Here is a 17,662-nt window from a genome sequence, read left to right on the forward strand (position 1 = left end):
GAAGAAAGGTAGGTAGGATGGTAGGGAGGAAGAAAGGTAGGAAGGTAGGTAGGTAGGAAGGAGGGAAGGAGGGAAGGAAGGAAGGTAGTTAGGTAGGATGGAAGGAAGGTAGGTAGGACGGTAGGTAGGTAGGAACTAGGAAGGAAGGAAGGTAGGAAGGAGGGAATAAAGGAAGGAAATAAGGAAGGTAGGTAGAAAGGAAGGTAGGTAGGAAGGTAGAAGGAAAGTAGGAAGGTACGTAGGTAGTAAGGTAGGTAGTAAGGTAGGAAGGAAGGAAGGTAGGAAGGAAGAAAGGTTGGAAGGTAGGTAGGTAGGAAGGAAGGAAGGAACATAGGTAGGATAGCAGGAAGGAAGAAAGGTAGGAAGGAAGGAAGGAAGGTAGGTATTAAGGTAGGTAGAAAGGAAGGTAGGTAGGAGGGCAGAAAGGTAGGAAATAGGTAGGTAGTAAGGTAGGAAGGAAGTAAGGTACGAAGGATGAAAGGTAGGAAGGTAGGTAGGTACAAAGGAAGGAAGGTAGGTAGGAAGGAAAGTAGGAAGGAAGGAAGGAAGAAAGAAAGGTAGGAAGATAGGAAGGAAGGAAGGAAAGTAGGTAGGATGGAAGGAAGGAAGGAGGGTAGGAAGGAAGGAAGGTAGGACGATAGGAAGGAAGGAAGAAAAGTAGGTAGGAAGGAAGGAAGGTAGGTAGGTAGGAAGGAGGGTAAGAAAGTAGGTAGGAAGGAAGGAAGGAAGGAAGGAAGGAAGGAAGGAAGGAAGGAAGGAAGGTAGTAAGGAAGGAAGGAAGGAAGGTAGGACGGTAGGTAGGAAGGTAGTAAAGTAGGAAGGAACAAAGGTAGGAAGGAGGGAAGGAAGGAAGGTAGTAAGGAAGATAGTTAGGTAGGAAGGAAGGAAGGTAGGAAGGAAGGCAAGTAGGTAGGAAGGAAGGTAGGAAGGTAGGAAGGGAAGCATGAAGGAAAGTAGGAAGGTAGGTAGGTAGGAAGGTCGGCAGGTAGGAAGGAAGGAAGATAGGTAGGAAGGTAGGAAGGTAGACAGGTAGGAAGGAAGGAAGATAGGTAGGAAGGAAGATAGGAAGGAAGGAAAGTAGGTAGGAAAGAATGAAGGAATGAAGGAAGGTAGGAAGGAAGGAAGGAAGATAGGAATGAAGGAAGGAAAGTAGGTAGGAAGGAAGGTAGGAAGGAAGGAAGGAAGGAAGGAAAGTAGGTAGGAAGGAAGGTAGGAAGGTAGGAAGGTAGGTAGGAATGAAGGAAGGAAGGAAGGAAGGTAGGTAGGAATGAAGGAAGGAAGGTAGGAAGGAAGGAAGGAAGGAAAGTAGGTAGGAAGGGAAGTAGGAAGGAAGGAAGGTAGGAAGGAAGGTAGGAAGGTAGGTAGGAAGGAAGGAAGGAAGGTAGGAAGGAAGGTAGGAAGGTAAGTAGGAAGGAATGAAGGTAGGTAGGAAGGAAGGAAGGTAGGTAGGAAGGATGGATGGAAGGAAGGAAGGGAGGTTGGAAGGAAGGTAGGAAGGAAGGTAGGAAGGTAAGTAGGAAGGAGGGAAGGTAGGTAGGAAGGAAGGAAGGAAGGAAGGGAGGTAGGTAGCTAGGAAGGATGGATGGAAGGAAGGAAGGGAGGTAGGAAGGAAGGTAAGAAGGAAGGAAGGAAGGAAGGAAGGTAGGTAGGAAGGTAGGTATGGATGAAGGAAGGAAGGAAGGTAGGTAGGAAGGAAGGAAGGAAGGAAGGTAGGACGATAGGAAGGAAGGAAGAAAGGTAGGTAGGAAGGTAGGTAGAAAGGAAGATAGGTAGGAAGGAAGAAAGGTAGGAAATAGGTAGGTAGGAAGGTAGGTAGGAAGGTAGGAAGGACATAAGGTAGGAAGGAAGAAAGGTAGGAAGGTAGGTAGGTAGAAAGGAAGGAAGATAGGTAGGAAGGAAAGTAGGAAGGAAGGAAGAAAGAAAGGTAGGAAGGTAGGAAGGAAGGAAGGAAAGTAGGTAGGATGGAAGGAATGAAGGAAGGTAGGAAGGAAGGTAGGACGATAGGAAGGAAGAAAGAAAAGTAGGTAGGAAGGAAGGAAGGTAGGTAGGAAGGAAGGAAGGTAGGAAAGTAGGTAGGAAGGAAGGAAGGTAGGAAGGAAGGAAGGAGGGAAAGTAGGTAGGAAGGAAGGAAGGAAGGTAGGACGGTAGGTAGGTAGGAAGGTAGGAAGGAACAAAGGTAGGAAGGAGGGAAGGAAGATAGTTAGGTAGGAAGGAAGGAAGGTAGGTAGGACGGTAGGTAGGTAGGAACTAGGAAGGAAGGAAGGTAGGAAGGAGGGAATGAAGGAAGGAAATAAGGAAGGTAGGTAGAAAGGTAGGTAGAAAGGAAGGTAGGTAGGAAGGTAGAAGGAAAGTAGGAAGGTACGTAGGTAGTAAGGGAGGTAGGAAGGTAGGAGGGAAGGAAGGTAGGAAGGAAGAAAGGTTGGAAGGTAGGTAGGTAGGAAGGAAGGAAGGAACATAGGTAGGATAGCAGGAAGGAAGAAAGGTAGGTAGAAAGGAAGGTATGTAGGAAGGAAGAAAGGTAGGAAATAGGTAGGTAGGAAGGTAGGTAGGAAGGTAGGAAGGAAGTAAGGTACGAAGGAAGAAAGGTAGGAAGGTAGGTAGGTAGAAAGGAAGGACATAAGGTAGGAAGGAAGAAAGGTAGGAAGGTAGGTAGGTAGAAAGGAAGGAAGGTAGGTAGGAAGGAAAGTAGGAAGAATGGAAGGAAGAAAGAAAGGTAGGAAGGTAGGAAGGTAGGAAGGAAGGAAGGAAAGTAGGTAGGATGGAAGGAATGAAGGAAGGTAGGAAGGAAGGTAGGACGATAGGAAGGAAGAAAGAAAAGTAGGTAGGAAGGAAGGAAGGTAGGTAGGAAGGAAGGAAGGTAGGAAAGTAGGTAGGAAGGAAGGAAGGTAGGAAGGAAGGAGGGAAAGTAGGTAGGAAGGAAGGAAGGAAGGTAGGACGGTAGGTAGGTAGGAAGGTAGGAAGGAACAAAGGTAGGAAGGAGGGAAGGAAGGAAGATAGTTAGGTAGGAAGGAAGGAAGGTAGGTAGGACGGTAGGTAGGTAGGAACTAGGAAGGAAGGAAGGTAGGAAGGAGGGAATTAAGGAAGGAAATAAGGAAGGTAGGTAGAAAGGTAGGTAGAAAGGAAGGTAGGTAGGAAGGTAGAAGGAAAGTAGGAAGGTACGTAGGTAGTAAGGGAGGTAGGAAGGTAGGAAGGAAGGAAGGTAGGAAGGAAGAAAGGTTGGAAGGTAGGTAGGTAGGAAGGAAGGAAGGAACATAGGTAGGATAGCAGGAAGGAAGAAAGGTAGGTAGAAAGGAAGGTATGTAGGAAGGAAGAAAGGTAGGAAATAGGTAGGTAGGAAGGTAGGAAGGAAGTAAGGTACGAAGGAAGAAAGGTAGGAAGGTAGGTAGGTAGAAAGGAAGGAAGGTAGGTAGGAAGGAAAGTAGGAAGGAAAGAAGAAAGAAAGGTAGGAAGGTAGGAAGGAAGTAAGGAAAGTAGGTAGAATGGAAGGAAGGAAGGAAGGTAGGTAGGACGATAGGAAGGAAGGAAGAAAAGTAGGTAGGAAGGAAGGAAGGAAGGAAGGTAGGTAGGAAGGAAGGTAGGAAAGTAGATAGGAAGGAAGGAAGGAAGGAAGGAAAGAAAGAAGGTAGGAAGGAAGGAAGGAGGGAGGGAGGGAGGGAAAGTAGGTAGAAAGGAAGGAAGGAAGGAAATTAGGACGGTAGGTAGGTAGGAAGGTAGGAAGGTAGGAAGGAACAAAGGTAGGAAGGAGGGAAGGAATGAAGGTAGGAAGGAAGGTAGTTAGGTAGGAAGGAAGGAAGGTAAGTAGGTAGGAAGGAAGGAAGGTAGGAAGGTAGGAAGGGAAGCATGAAGGAAAGTAGGAAGGTAGGTAGGTAGGAAGGTCGGCAGGTAGGAAGGAAGACAGGTAGGAAGGTAGACAGGTAGGAAGTAAGGAAGATAGGTAGGAAGGAAGATAGGAAGGAAGGAAGGAAGTAAAGTAGGTAGGAAAGAATGAAGGAATGAAGGAAGGTAGGAAGGATGAAGGAAGATAGGAATGAAGGAAGGAAAGTAGGAAGGAAGGAAGGAAGGAAGGAAGGAAGGAAGGAAGGAAGGAAAGTAGGTAGGAAGGAAGGAAGGTAGGAAGGAACGTAGGAAGGTAGGTAGGAGTGAAGGAAGGAAGGAAGGTAGGTAGGAATGAAGGAAGGAATGTAGGAAGGAAGGAAGGAAGGAAGATAGGAAGGAAGGAAAGTAGGTAGGAAGGAAAGTAGGAAGGAAGGAAGGTAGGAAGGAAGGTAGGAGGGAAGGAAGGAAGGAAGGTAGGAAGGAAGGTAGGAAGGTAAGTAGGAAGGAAGGAAGGTAGGTAGGAAGGAAGGAAGGAAGGAAGGAAGGGAGGTAGGTAGGTAGGAAGGATGGATGGAAGGAAGGAAGGGAGGTAGGAAGGAAGGTAAGAAGGAAGGAAGGAAGGTAGGTAGGAAGGAAGGTAGGTATGGATGAAGGAAGGAAGGAAGGTAGATAGGAAGGAAGGAAGGAAGGAAGGTAGGACGATAGGAAGGAAGGAAGAAAGGTAGGTAGGAAGGAAGGTAGGAAAGTAGGTAGGAAGGAAGGTAGGAAGGAAGGAAGGAAGGAGGGAAAGTAGGTAGGAAAGAAGGTAGGATGGTAGGTAGGTAGGAAGGAAGGAACGAACCAAGGTAGGAAGGAGGGAAGGAAGGAAGGTAGGAAGGAAGGTAGTTAGGTAGGAAGGAAGGTAGGAAGGAAGGTAAGTAGGTAGGAAGGAAGGAAGGTAGGAAGGGAGGCATGGAGGAAAGTAGGAAGGTAGGTAGGTAGGAAGGTCGGCAGGTAGGAAGGAAGGAAGATAGGTAGGAAGGTAGGAAGGTAGGAAGGTAGGTAGTTAGGAAGGTAGGCAGGTAGGAAGGAAGGAATATTGGTAGTCAGGAAGATAGAAAGGAAAGAAGGAAAGTAGGTAGGAAAGAATGAAGGAACGAAGGAAGGTAGGAAGGAAGGAAGGAAGGTAGGAAGGAAGGAAGGAAGGTAGGAAGGAAGGTAGGACCAAAGGTAGGAAGGAAGGTAGGAAGGTAGGTAGGAATGAAGGAAGGAAGGAAGGTAGGTAGGAATGAAGGAAGGTAGGAAGGAAGGAAGGAAGGAAGGAAGATAGGAAGGACGGAAAGTAGGTAGGAAGGAAAGTAGGAAGGAAGGAAGGTAGGAAGGAAGGAAGGAATTTAGGAAGGAAGGTAGGAAGGAAGGTAGGAAGGTAAGTAGGAAGGAAGGATGGATGGAAGGAAGGAAGGAAGGAAGGAAGAATGTATGAAGGAAGGAAAGTAGGAAGGTAGGAAGGAAGGAAGGTAGGTAGGTAGGAAGGAAGGACGGTAGGAAGGTAGGTAGGAAGGAAGGGAGGTATTAAGGAAGGTAGGTAGGTAGAAAGGAAGGTAGGAAGGTAGGTAGGAAGGAAGGTAGGGAGGTAGGTAGGAATGAAGGAAGGAAGGAAGGTAGGTAGGAAGGAAGGAAAGAAGGAAAGAAGGAAGGGAGTTAGGTACGATGGAAGGAAGGTAGGACCAAAGGTAGGAAGGAAGGTAGGAAGGTAGGTAGGAATGAAGGAAGGAAGGAAGGTAGGTAGGAATGAAGGAAGGAAGGAAGGTAGGAAGGAAGGAAGGAAGGAAGATAGGAAGGACGGAAAGTAGGTAGGAAGGAAAGTAGGAAGGAAGGAAGGTAGGAAGGAAGGAAGAATTTAGGAAGGAAGGTAGGAAGGAAGGTAGGAAGGTAAGTAGGAAGGAAGGATGGATGGAAGGAAGGAAGGAAGGAATGTATGAAGGAAGGAAAGTAGGAAGGTAGGAAGGAAGGTAGGTAGGTAGGAAGGAAGGACGGTAGGAAGGTAGGTAGGAAGGAAGGAAGGTATTAAGGAAGGTAGGTAGGTAGAAAGGAAGGTAGGAAGGTAGGTAGGAAGGAAGGTAGGGAGGTAGGTAGGAATGAAGGAAGGAAGGACGGAAGGTAGGTAGGAAGGAAGGAAAGAAGGAAAGAAGGAAGGGAGTTAGGTACGATGGAAGGAACGAAGGAAGAAAGGTAGGAAGGCAGGAAGGAAGGAAGGAAGGTGGATAGGAAGGAAGACAGGTGGGAAGGTAGAAGGAAAGTAGGAAGGTAGGTAGGTAGGAAGGGAGGAAGGAAGGAAGGAAGGAAGGAAGGTAGGAAGGAAGAAAGGTAGGAAGGTAGAAGGAAAGTTGGAAGGTAGGTAGGTAGGTAGGAAGGAAGGAAGGAAGGTAGGAAGGAAGGAAGATAGGAAGGTAGGTAGGTAGGAAGGAAGGAAGAAAGGTAGGTAGGATGGTAGGGAGGAAGAAAGGTAGGAAGGTAGGTAGGTAGGAAGGAGGGAAGGAGGGAAGGAAGGAAGGTAGTTAGGTAGGATGGAAGGAAGGTAGGTAGGACGGTAGGTAGGTAGGAACTAGGAAGGAAGGAAGGTAGGAAGGAGGGAATAAAGGAAGGAAATAAGGAAGGTAGGTAGAAAGGTAGGTAGAAAGGAAGGTAGGTAGGAAGGTAGAAGGAAAGTAGGAAGGTACGTAGGTAGTAAGGTAGGTAGTAAGGTAGGAAGGAAGGAAGGAAGGTAGGAAGGAAGAAAGGTTGGAAGGTAGGTAGGTAGGAAGGAAGGAAGGAACATAGGTAGGATAGCAGGAAGGAAGAAAGGTAGGAAGGAAGGAAGGAAGGTAGGTATTAAGGTAGGTAGAAAGGAAGGTAGGTAGGAGGGCAGAAAGGTAGGAAATAGGTAGGTAGGAAGGTAGGAAGGAAGTAAGGTACGAAGGATGAAAGGTAGGAAGGTAGGTAGGTACAAAGGAAGGAAGGTAGGTAGGAAGGAAAGTAGGAAGGAAGGAAGGAAGAAAGAAAGGTAGGAAGATAGGAAGGAAGGAAGGAAAGTAGGTAGGATGGAAGGAAGGAAGGAGGGTAGGAAGGAAGGAAGGTAGGACGATAGGAAGGAAGGAAGAAAAGTAGGTAGGAAGGAAGGAAGGTAGGTAGGTAGGAAGGAGGGTAAGAAAGTAGGTAGGAAGGAAGGAAGGAAGGAAGGAAGGTAGTAAGGAAGGAAGGAAGGAAGGTAGGACGGTAGGAAGGTAGTAAGGTAGGAAGGAACAAAGGTAGGAAGGAGGGAAGGAAGGAAGGTAGTAAGGAAGGTAGTTAGGTAGGAAGGAAGGAAGGTAGGAAGGAAGGCAAGTAGGTAGGAAGGAAGGTAGGAAGGTAGGAAGGGAAGCATGAAGGAAAGTAGGAAGGTAGGTAGGTAGGAAGGTCGGCAGGTAGGAAGGAAGGAAGATAGGTAGGAAGGTAGGAAGGTAGACAGGTAGGAAGGAAGGAAGATAGGTAGGAAGGAAGATAGGAAGGAAGGAAAGTAGGTAGGAAAGAATGAAGGAATGAAGGAAGGTAGGAAGGAAGGAAGGAAGATAGGAATGAAGGAAGGAAAGTAGGTAGGAAGGAAGGTAGGAAGGAAGGAAGGAAGGAAGGAAAGTAGGTAGGAAGGAAGGTAGGAAGGTAGGAAGGTAGGAAGGTAGGTAGGAATGAAGGAAGGAAGGTAGGAAGGAATGAAGGAAGGAAGGTAGGAAGGAAGGAAGGAAGGAAAGTAGGTAGGAAGGGAAGTAGGAAGGAAGGAAGGTAGGAAGGAAGGTAGGAAGGTAGGTAGGAAGGAAGGAAGGAAGGTAGGAAGGAAGGTAGGAAGGTAAGTAGGAAGGAATGAAGGTAGGTAGGAAGGAAGGAAGGTAGGTAGGAAGGATGGATGGAAGGAAGGGAGGTTGGAAGGAAGGTAGGAAGGAAGGTAGGAAGGTAAGTAGGAAGGAGGGAAGGTAGGTAGGAAGGAAGGAAGGAAGGAAGGGAGGTAGGTAGCTAGGAAGGATGGATGGAAGGAAGGAAGGGAGGTAGGAAGGAAGGTAAGAAGGAAGGAAGGAAGGAAGGAAGGTAGGTAGGAAGGAATGTAGGTATGGATGAAGGAAGGAAGGAAGGTAGGTAGGAAGGAAGGAAGGAAGGAAGGTAGGACGATAGGAAGGAAGGAAGAAAGGTAGGTAGGAAGGAAGGAAGGTAGGAAAGTAGGTAGGAAGGAAGGAAGGAAGGTAGGAAGGAAGGAAGGTGGGAAAGTAGGTAGGAAGGAAGGTAGGACGGTAGGTAGGTAGGAAGGAAGGAACGAACCAAGGTAGGAAGGAGGGAAGGAAGGAAGGTAGGAAGGAAGGTAGTTAGGTAGGAAGGAAGGTAGGAAGGAAGGTAAGTAGGTAGGAAGGAAGGAAGGTAGGAAGGGAGGCATGGAGGAAAGTAGGAAGGTAGGTAGGTAGGAAGGTCGGCAGGTAGGAAGGAAGGAAGATAGGTAGGAAGGTAGGAAGGTAGGAAGGTAGGAAGGTAGGTAGGTAGGAAGGTAGGCAGGTAGGAAGGAAGGAAGATAGGTAGGAAGGAAGATAGGAAGGAAAGAAGGAAAGTAGGTAGGAAAGAATGAAGGAACGAAGGAAGGTAGGAAGGAAGGAAGGTAGGAAGGGAGGCATGGAGGAAAGTAGGAAGGTAGGTAGGTAGGAAGGTCGGCAGGTAGGAAGGAAGGAAGATAGGTAGGAAGGTAGGAAGGTAGGAAGGTAGGTAGGTAGGAAGGTAGGCAGGTAGGAAGGAAGGTAGGAAGGAAGGTAGGACCAAAGGTAGGAAGGAAGGTAGGAAGGTAGGTGGGAATGAAGGAAGGAAGGAAGGTAGGTAGGAATGAAGGAAGGAAGGAAGGAAGGAAGGAAGGAAGATAGGAAGGACGGAAAGTAGGTAGGAAGGAAAGTAGGAAGGAAGGAAGGTAGGAAGGAAGGAAGGAATTTAGGAAGGAAGGTAGGAAGGTAAGTAGGAAGGAAGGATGGATGGAAGGAAGGAAGGAAGGAAGGAAGGAAGGAAGGAAGGAATGTATGAAGGAAGGAAAGTAGGAAGGTAGGAAGGTAGGTAGGAAGGAAGGACGGTAGGAAGGTAGGTAGGAAGGAAGGGAGGTATTAAGGAAGGTAGGTAGGTAGAAAGGAAGGTAGGAAGGTAGGAAGGAAGGTAAGTAGGTAGGAAGGAAGGAAGGTAGGAAGGGAGGCATGGAGGAAAGTAGGAAGGTAGGTAGGTAGGAAGGTCGGCAGGTAGGAAGGAAGGAAGATAGGTAGGAAGGTAGGAAGGTAGGAAGGTAGGTAGTTAGGAAGGTAGGCAGGTAGGAAGGAAGGAATATTGGTAGTCAGGAAGATAGAAAGGAAAGAAGGAAAGTAGGTAGGAAAGAATGAAGGAACGAAGGAAGGTAGGAAGGAAGGAAGGAAGGTAGGAAGGAAGGAAGGAAGGTAGGAAGGAAGGTAGGACCAAAGGTAGGAAGGAAGGTAGGAAGGTAGGTAGGAATGAAGGAAGGAAGGAAGGTAGGTAGGAATGAAGGAAGGTAGGAAGGAAGGAAGGAAGGAAGGAAGATAGGAAGGACGGAAAGTAGGTAGGAAGGAAAGTAGGAAGGAAGGAAGGTAGGAAGGAAGGAAGGAATTTAGGAAGGAAGGTAGGAAGGAAGGTAGGAAGGTAAGTAGGAAGGAAGGATGGATGGAAGGAAGGAAGGAAGGAAGGAAGGAAGAATGTATGAAGGAAGGAAAGTAGGAAGGTAGGAAGGAAGGAAGGTAGGTAGGTAGGAAGGAAGGACGGTAGGAAGGTAGGTAGGAAGGAAGGGAGGTATTAAGGAAGGTAGGTAGGTAGAAAGGAAGGTAGGAAGGTAGGTAGGAAGGAAGGTAGGGAGGTAGGTAGGAATGAAGGAAGGAAGGAAGGTAGGTAGGAAGGAAGGAAAGAAGGAAAGAAGGAAGGGAGTTAGGTACGATGGAAGGAAGGTAGGACCAAAGGTAGGAAGGAAGGTAGGAAGGTAGGTAGGAATGAAGGAAGGAAGGAAGGTAGGTAGGAATGAAGGAAGGAAGGAAGGTAGGAAGGAAGGAAGGAAGGAAGATAGGAAGGACGGAAAGTAGGTAGGAAGGAAAGTAGGAAGGAAGGAAGGTAGGAAGGAAGGAAGAATTTAGGAAGGAAGGTAGGAAGGAAGGTAGGAAGGTAAGTAGGAAGGAAGGATGGATGGAAGGAAGGAAGGAAGGAATGTATGAAGGAAGGAAAGTAGGAAGGTAGGAAGGAAGGTAGGTAGGTAGGAAGGAAGGACGGTAGGAAGGTAGGTAGGAAGGAAGGAAGGTATTAAGGAAGGTAGGTAGGTAGAAAGGAAGGTAGGAAGGTAGGTAGGAAGGAAGGTAGGGAGGTAGGTAGGAATGAAGGAAGGAAGGACGGAAGGTAGGTAGGAAGGAAGGAAAGAAGGAAAGAAGGAAGGGAGTTAGGTACGATGGAAGGAACGAAGGAAGAAAGGTAGGAAGGCAGGAAGGAAGGAAGGAAGGTGGATAGGAAGGAAGACAGGTGGGAAGGTAGAAGGAAAGTAGGAAGGTAGGTAGGTAGGAAGGGAGGAAGGAAGGAAGGAAGGAAGGAAGGTAGGAAGGAAGAAAGGTAGGAAGGTAGAAGGAAAGTTGGAAGGTAGGTAGGTAGGTAGGAAGGAAGGAAGGAAGGTAGGAAGGAAGGAAGATAGGAAGGTAGGTAGGTAGGAAGGAAGGAAGAAAGGTAGGTAGGATGGTAGGGAGGAAGAAAGGTAGGAAGGTAGGTAGGTAGGAAGGAGGGAAGGAGGGAAGGAAGGAAGGTAGTTAGGTAGGATGGAAGGAAGGTAGGTAGGACGGTAGGTAGGTAGTAACTAGGAAGGAAGGAAGGTAGGAAGGAGGGAATAAAGGAAGGAAATAAGGAAGGTAGGTAGAAAGGTAGGTAGAAAGGAAGGTAGGTAGGAAGGTAGAAGGAAAGTAGGAAGGTACGTAGGTAGTAAGGTAGGTAGTAAGGTAGGAAGGAAGGAAGGAAGGTAGGAAGGAAGAAAGGTTGGAAGGTAGGTAGGTAGGAAGGAAGGAAGGAACATAGGTAGGATAGCAGGAAGGAAGAAAGGTAGGAAGGAAGGAAGGAAGGTAGGTATTAAGGTAGGTAGAAAGGAAGGTAGGTAGGAGGGCAGAAAGGTAGGAAATAGGTAGGTAGGAAGGTAGGAAGGAAGTAAGGTACGAAGGATGAAAGGTAGGAAGGTAGGTAGGTACAAAGGAAGGAAGGTAGGTAGGAAGGAAAGTAGGAAGGAAGGAAGGAAGAAAGAAAGGTAGGAAGATAGGAAGGAAGGAAGGAAAGTAGGTAGGATGGAAGGAAGGAAGGAGGGTAGGAAGGAAGGAAGGTAGGACGATAGGAAGGAAGGAAGAAAAGTAGGTAGGAAGGAAGGAAGGTAGGTAGGTAGGAAGGAGGGTAAGAAAGTAGGTAGGAAGGAAGGAAGGAAGGAAGGAAGGTAGTAAGGAAGGAAGGAAGGAAGGTAGGACGGTAGGAAGGTAGTAAGGTAGGAAGGAACAAAGGTAGGAAGGAGGGAAGGAAGGAAGGTAGTAAGGAAGGTAGTTAGGTAGGAAGGAAGGAAGGTAGGAAGGAAGGCAAGTAGGTAGGAAGGAAGGTAGGAAGGTAGGAAGGGAAGCATGAAGGAAAGTAGGAAGGTAGGTAGGTAGGAAGGTCGGCAGGTAGGAAGGAAGGAAGATAGGTAGGAAGGTAGGAAGGTAGACAGGTAGGAAGGAAGGAAGATAGGTAGGAAGGAAGATAGGAAGGAAGGAAAGTAGGTAGGAAAGAATGAAGGAATGAAGGAAGGTAGGAAGGAAGGAAGGAAGATAGGAATGAAGGAAGGAAAGTAGGTAGGAAGGAAGGTAGGAAGGAAGGAAGGAAGGAAGGAAAGTAGGTAGGAAGGAAGGTAGGAAGGTAGGAAGGTAGGAAGGTAGGTAGGAATGAAGGAAGGAAGGTAGGAAGGAATGAAGGAAGGAAGGTAGGAAGGAAGGAAGGAAGGAAAGTAGGTAGGAAGGGAAGTAGGAAGGAAGGAAGGTAGGAAGGAAGGTAGGAAGGTAGGTAGGAAGGAAGGAAGGAAGGTAGGAAGGAAGGTAGGAAGGTAAGTAGGAAGGAATGAAGGTAGGTAGGAAGGAAGGAAGGTAGGTAGGAAGGATGGATGGAAGGAAGGAAGGGAGGTTGGAAGGAAGGTAGGAAGGAAGGTAGGAAGGTAAGTAGGAAGGAGGGAAGGTAGGTAGGAAGGAAGGAAGGAAGGGAGGTAGGTAGCTAGGAAGGATGGATGGAAGGAAGGAAGGGAGGTAGGAAGGAAGGTAAGAAGGAAGGAAGGAAGGAAGGAAGGTAGGTAGGAAGGAATGTAGGTATGGATGAAGGAAGGAAGGAAGGTAGGTAGGAAGGAAGGAAGGAAGGAAGGTAGGACGATAGGAAGGAAGGAAGAAAGGTAGGTAGGAAGGAAGGAAGGTAGGAAAGTAGGTAGGAAGGAAGGAAGGAAGGTAGGAAGGAAGGAAGGTGGGAAAGTAGGTAGGAAGGAAGGTAGGACGGTAGGTAGGTAGGAAGGAAGGAACGAACCAAGGTAGGAAGGAGGGAAGGAAGGAAGGTAGGAAGGAAGGTAGTTAGGTAGGAAGGAAGGTAGGAAGGAAGGTAAGTAGGTAGGAAGGAAGGAAGGTAGGAAGGGAGGCATGGAGGAAAGTAGGAAGGTAGGTAGGTAGGAAGGTCGGCAGGTAGGAAGGAAGGAAGATAGGTAGGAAGGTAGGAAGGTAGGAAGGTAGGAAGGTAGGTAGGTAGGAAGGTAGGCAGGTAGGAAGGAAGGAAGATAGGTAGGAAGGAAGATAGGAAGGAAAGAAGGAAAGTAGGTAGGAAAGAATGAAGGAACGAAGGAAGGTAGGAAGGAAGGAAGGTAGGAAGGGAGGCATGGAGGAAAGTAGGAAGGTAGGTAGGTAGGAAGGTCGGCAGGTAGGAAGGAAGGAAGATAGGTAGGAAGGTAGGAAGGTAGGAAGGTAGGTAGGTAGGAAGGTAGGCAGGTAGGAAGGAAGGTAGGAAGGAAGGTAGGACCAAAGGTAGGAAGGAAGGTAGGAAGGTAGGTGGGAATGAAGGAAGGAAGGAAGGTAGGTAGGAATGAAGGAAGGAAGGAAGGAAGGAAGGAAGATAGGAAGGACGGAAAGTAGGTAGGAAGGAAAGTAGGAAGGAAGGAAGGTAGGAAGGAAGGAAGGAATTTAGGAAGGAAGGTAGGAAGGTAAGTAGGAAGGAAGGATGGATGGAAGGAAGGAAGGAAGGAAGGAAGGAAGGAAGGAAGGAATGTATGAAGGAAGGAAAGTAGGAAGGTAGGAAGGTAGGTAGGAAGGAAGGACGGTAGGAAGGTAGGTAGGAAGGAAGGGAGGTATTAAGGAAGGTAGGTAGGTAGAAAGGAAGGTAGGAAGGTAGGTAGGAAGGAAGGTAGGGAGGTAGGTAGGAATGAAGGAAGGAAGGAAGGAAGGTAGGTAGGAAGGAAGGAAAGAAGGAAAGAAGGAAGGGAGTTAGGTACGATGGAAGGAAGGTAGGACCAAAGGTAGGAAGGAAGGTAGGAAGGTAGGTAGGAATGAAGGAAGGAAGGAAGGTAGGTAGGAATGAAGGAAGGAAGGTAGGAAGGAAGGAAGGAAGGAAGATAGGAAGGACGGAAAGTAGGTAGGAAGGAAAGTAGGAAGGAAGGAAGGAAGGTAGGAAGGAAGGAAGAATTTAGGAAGGAAGGTAGGAAGGAAGGTAGGAAGGTAAGTAGGAAGGAAGGATGGATGGAAGGAAGGAAGGAAGGAATGTATGAAGGAAGGAAAGTAGGAAGGTAGGAAGGAAGGAAGGTAGGTAGGTAGGTAGGAAGGAAGGACGGTAGGAAGGTAGGTAGGAAGGAAGGAAGGTATTAAGGAAGGTAGGTAGGTAGAAAGGAAGGTAGGAAGGTAGGTAGGAAGGAAGGTAGGGAGGTAGGTAGGAATGAAGGAAGGAAGGACGGAAGGTAGGTAGGAAGGAAGGAAAGAAGGAAAGAAGGAAGGGAGTTAGGTACGATGGAAGGAACGAAGGAAGAAAGGTAGGAAGGTAGGAAGGAAGGAAGGAAGGAAGGTGGATAGGAAGGAAGACAGGTGGGAAGGTAGAAGGAAAGTAGGAAGGTAGGTAGGAAGGGAGGTAGGAAGGAAGGAAGGAAGGTAGGAAGGAAGAAAGGTAGGAAGGTAGAAGGAAATTTGGAAGGTAGGTAGGTAGGAAGGAAGGAAGGAAGGAAGGAAGGAAGGTAGGAAGGAAGGAAGATAGGAAGGTAGGTAGGTAGGAAGGAAGGAAGAAAGGTAGGTAGGGTGGTAGGGAGGAAGAAAGGTAGGAAGGTAGGTAGGTAGGAAGGAGGGAAGGAGGGAAGGAAGGAAGGTAGTTAGATAGGATGGAAGGAAGGTAGGTAGGACGGTAGGTAGGTAGGAACTAGGAAGATAGGAAGGTAGGAAGGAGGGAATAAAGGAAGGAAATAAGGAAGGTAGGTAGAAAGGTAGGTAGGAAGGAAGGTAGGTAGGAAGGAAGGTAGGTAGGAAGGTAGAAGGAAAGTAGGAAGGTACGTAGGTAGTAAGGTAGGTAGGAAGGTAGGAAGGAAGGAAGGAAGGTAGGAAGGAAGAAAGGTTGGAAGGTAGGTAGGTAGGAAGGAAGGAAGGAACATAGGTAGGATAGCAGGAAGGAAGAAAGGTAGGAAGGAAGGAAGGTAGGTATTAAGGTAGGTAGAAAGGAAGGTATGTAGGAGGGAAGAAAGGTAGGAAATAGGTAGGTAGTAAGGTAGGAAGGAAGTAAGGTACGAAGGATGAAAGGTAGGAAGGTAGGTAGGTACAAAGGAAGGAAGGAAAGTAGGAAGGAAGGAAGGAAGAAAGAAAGGTAGGAAGGAAGGAAGGAAGGAAAGTAGGTAGGATGGAAGGAAGGAAGGAAGGAGGGTAGGAAGGAAGGAAGTTAGGACGATAGGAAGGAAGGAAGAAAAGTAGGTAGGAAGGAAGGAAGGTAGGTAGGTAGGAAGGAGGGTAAGAAAGTAGGTAGGAAGGAAGGAAGGAAGGAAGGAAGGAGGGAAAGTAGGTAGTAAGGAAGGAAGGAAGGAAGGTAGGACGGTAGGTAGGAAGGTAGTAAGGTAGGAAGGAACAAAGGTAGGAAGGAGGGAAGGAAGGAAGGTAGTAAGGAAGGTAGTTAGGTAGGAAGGAAGGAAGGTAGGAAGGAAGGTAAGTAGGTAGGAAGGAAGGTAGGAAGGTAGGAAGGGAAGCATGAAGGAAAGTAGGAAGGTAGGTAGGTAGGAAGGTCGGCAGGTAGGAAGGAAGGAAGATAGGTAGGAAGGTAGGAAGGTAGACAGGTAGGAAGGAAGGAAGATAGGTAGGAAGGAAGATAGGAAGGAAGGAAGGAAGGAAAGTAGGTAGGAAAGAATGAAGGAATGAAGGAAGGTAGGAAGGAAGGAAGGAAGATAGGAATGAAGGAAGGAAAGTAGGTAGGAAGGAAGGTAGGAAGGAAGGAAGGAAGGAAAGTAGGTAGGAAGGAAGGAAGGAAGGAAGGTAGGAAGGTAGGTAGGAATGAAGGAAGGAAGGAAGGAAGGTAGGTAGGAATGAAGGAAGGAAGGTAGGAAGGAAGGAAGGAAGGAAGGAAGGAAGGAAGGAAGGAAGGAAGATAGGAAGGAAGGAAGGAAGGAAGATAGGAAGGAAGGAAAGTAGGTAGGAAGGGAAGTAGGAAGGAAGGAAGGTAGGAAGGAAGGTAGGAAGGAAGGAAGGAAGGAAGGAAGGTAGGTAGGAAGGATGGATGGAAGGAAGGAAGGGAAGTAGGAAGGAAGGTAGGAAGGAAGGAAGGAAGGAAGGAAGGAAGGTAGGTAGGAAGGAAGGTAGAAAGGTAGCTATGGATGAAGGAAGGAAGGTAGGTAGGAATGAAGGAAGGAAGGTAGGACGATAGGAAGGAAGGAAGAAAAGTAGGTAGGAAGGAAGGTAGGAAGGAAGGAAGATAGGTAGGAAGGAAGATATGAAGGAAGGAAGGAAAGTAGGTAGGAAAGAATGAAGGAACGAAAAAAGGTAGGAAGATAGGAATGAGGGAAGGAAAGTAGGTCGGAAGGAAGGAAGGTAGGAAGGAAGGAAGGAAGGTAGGAAGGAAGGAAGGAAGGAAGGTAGGAAGGAAGGTAGGACTGAAGGTAGGAAATGTAGGTAGGAATGAAGGAAGGAAGGAAGGAAGGAAGGTAGGTAGGTAGGAATGAAGGAAGGAAGGAAGGAAGGAAGGAAGACAGGAAGGGTGGAAAGTAGGTAGGAAGGAAATTAGGAAGGAAGGAAGGTAGGAAGGAAGGTAGGAAGGGAGGTAGAAAGGAAGGAAGGTAGGAAGGAAGGTAAGTAGGAAGGAAGGATGGATGGATGGAAGGAAGGAAGGAAGGAATGTATGAAGGAAGGAAAGTAGGAAGGTAGGAAGGAAGGAAGGTAGGTAGGTAGGTAGAAAGGAAGGACGGTAGGAAGGTAGGTAGGAAGGAAGGAAGGTATTAAGGAAGGTAGGTAGGTAGAAAGGAAGGTAGGAAGGTAGGTAGGAAGGAACGTAGGGAGGTAGATAGGAATGAAGGAAGGAAGGAAGGAAGGAAGGAAGGAAGGAAGGAAAGAAGGAAGGGAGTTAGGTACGATGGTAGGATGGTAGGAACGAAGGAAGAAAGGTAGGAAGGAAGGTAGATAGAAAGGTAGGTAGAAAGGAAGGTAGATAGGAAGGAAGACAGGTGGGAAGGTAGAAGGAAAGTAGGAAGGTAGGTAGGTAGGAAGGTAGGAAGGAAGAAAGGTAGGAAGGTGGAAGGAAAGTTGGAAGGTAGGTAGGTTGGAAGGAAGGAAGGAAGGAAGGAAGGAAGGAAGGAAGGAAGGAAGGAAGGAAGGTAGTAAGGAAGGAAGATAGGAAGGTAGGTAGGTAGGAAGGAAGGAAGAAAGGTAGGTAGGTAGTTAGGTTAGATGGTAGGAAGGAAGAAAGGTAGGAAGGAAGGTAGGTAGGAATGAGGGAAGGAGGGAAGGAAGGAAGGTGGGAAGGAAGGTAGTTAGGTAGGAAGGAAGGAAAGTAGGAAGGTAGGTAGGTAGGAAGGAAGGAAGGTAGGAAGGAAGAAAGGTAGGAAGGTAGAAGGAAAGTTGGAAGGAAGGTAGGAAGGAAGGAAGGAAGGAAGGAAGGTAGGAAGGAAGGAAGATAGGAAGGTAGGTAGGTAGGTAGGAAGGAAGGAAGAAAGGTAGGTAGGTAGTTAGGTAGGATGGTAGGAAGGAAGAAAGTTAGGAAGGTAGGTAGGTAGGAAGGAGGGAAGGAGGGAAGGAAGGAAGGATGGTAGGAAGGAAGGTAGTTAGGTAGGAAGGAAGTTAGGTAGGACGGTAGGTAGGTAGGAACTAGGAAGGAAGGAAGGTAGGAAGGAGGGAATGAAGGAAGGAAATAAGGAAGGTAGGTAGAAAGGAAGGTAGGTAGGAAGGTAGAAGGAAAGTAGGAAGGTACTTAGGTAGTAAGGTAGGTAGGAAGGTAGGAAGGAAGGAAGGAAGGTAGGAAGGAAGAAAGGTTGGAAGGTAGGTAGGTAGGTAGGAAGGAAGGAACATAGGTAGGATAGCAGGAAGGAAGAAAGGTAGGAAGGAAGGAAGGAAGGTAGGTAGAAAGGTAGGTAGAAAGGAAGGTAGGTAGGAAGAAAGAAAGGTAGGAAATAGGTAGGTAGGAAGGTAGGAAGGAAGTAAGGTACGAAGGAAGAAAGGTAGGAAGGTAGGTAGGTAGGTAAAAAGGAAGGAAGGTAGGTAGGAAGGAAAGTAGGAAGGAAGGAAGGAAGAAAGAAAGGTAGGAAGGTAGGAAGGAAGGAAGGAAAGTAGGTAGGATGGAAGGAAGGAAGGAAGGTAGGAAGGAAGGTAGGACGATAGGA

The sequence above is a fragment of the Pleurodeles waltl genome, chromosome 10, assembly GCF_031143425.1.
Source record: "Pleurodeles waltl isolate 20211129_DDA chromosome 10, aPleWal1.hap1.20221129, whole genome shotgun sequence".
Lineage (NCBI taxonomy): Eukaryota > Metazoa > Chordata > Amphibia > Caudata > Salamandridae > Pleurodeles > Pleurodeles waltl.